This window comes from Phalaenopsis equestris, unplaced genomic scaffold (assembly GCF_001263595.1).
Source record: "Phalaenopsis equestris unplaced genomic scaffold, ASM126359v1 Scaffold000067, whole genome shotgun sequence".
In the NCBI taxonomy this organism is placed as follows: domain Eukaryota; kingdom Viridiplantae; phylum Streptophyta; class Magnoliopsida; order Asparagales; family Orchidaceae; genus Phalaenopsis; species Phalaenopsis equestris.
The window spans coordinates 4,247-5,377 of record NW_018164509.1 but is presented as its reverse complement, the minus strand read 5'-3'; the positions used below and the strand labels follow the sequence as shown (position 1 = coordinate 5,377).

The 1,131-nt window shown below is 28.1% G+C and overlaps 1 protein-coding gene across 2 annotated transcripts in view; it reads right to left on the bottom strand.

The window, feature by feature from the left end:
- Nucleotides 1-1,131, bottom strand: part of LOC110019664 (protein RADIALIS-like 3) — a 2,773-nt gene that overhangs the window by 895 nt on the left and 747 nt on the right. The gene's annotated exons all lie outside the window — the stretch shown is intronic.

Genomic DNA, 1,131 nt, shown 5'->3' with positions numbered 1-1,131 from the left:
TATATATATATATATATATATATATATACTTATTTCTTCCAATTTTGTAAGGAATTGTGAGAGGTTATTATACGAGCCTCCAGCCATATTTAATATGTCTAAACAATTTGAGTACCACATTCTTAAGTCCAACTATGACAGAGGAGAATCAAACTCACAATCTGAGAGGTCTTATACCATGGGTAACAACCAGCAGGCCGAAAAATTATTGCATACATACACCGTGATCTACGGTCAAGATCGGACACCGCGTGCATCTCTACATGCGGTGTACATGTGCAATAATTTTTCCAACAGGTCAGGATATGTTATGTGAGAGGCTATTATACGAGCCTCCAACAATATTTAATATGTCTAAACAATTCGAGTGCCACATTCTTAAATCCAAGGAGAATCAAACTCACAATCTGAGAGGTCTTATACCATGGGTAACAACCAGCAGGCTGAAAAATTATTGCATACCTACACCGCATGCAGAGATGCACAAACTATATTTAAATTACATTTTATTCCTTTCACAGTGCATTCCCTTTTTAATAAATTAGAGGGGCCCATCAATGTATGCATTTATTAAATTATGCAAACAAATTACTTTGATTTCATAGATTTATAAGAAACATTCTATGAATATTTTAAGGTAAATATTCGATTTAATTTAATTGTAAATGTTTTTTTTTTTTTCAAAGCACAAGTCAATAAGAATCCCAAAATTCAAACATAACACGTATGCACAATCAACTCCTAAACTCAAGCATTGTAAGGCTTGAATTCAAACGTTTTATTTTTTTATTTTTTATTTCTATTTTTGGGAGTAATTTTCGCCCCTTTAAATTCAGAATATATTATCTATGTGAATAATATTAAAAAAATATTTTAAATTTTATGATGAGTATTATTTTTATTTTTAAAAATAAAAAAATTGACAACAGTTTTTATGCTGCGGCACTCCACTCATCTTTGTTTTTAAACATTCATTCTTATCAAAAAATTAAATAATAATAATAATACTATTGCAAAAAAAAATTAAAATTAAAATTATGGATAATATATCAAATATACCCTAAATAATTCAATTTATATATCAATATAAATCAATATACACATATACATACATACATACATACATACATA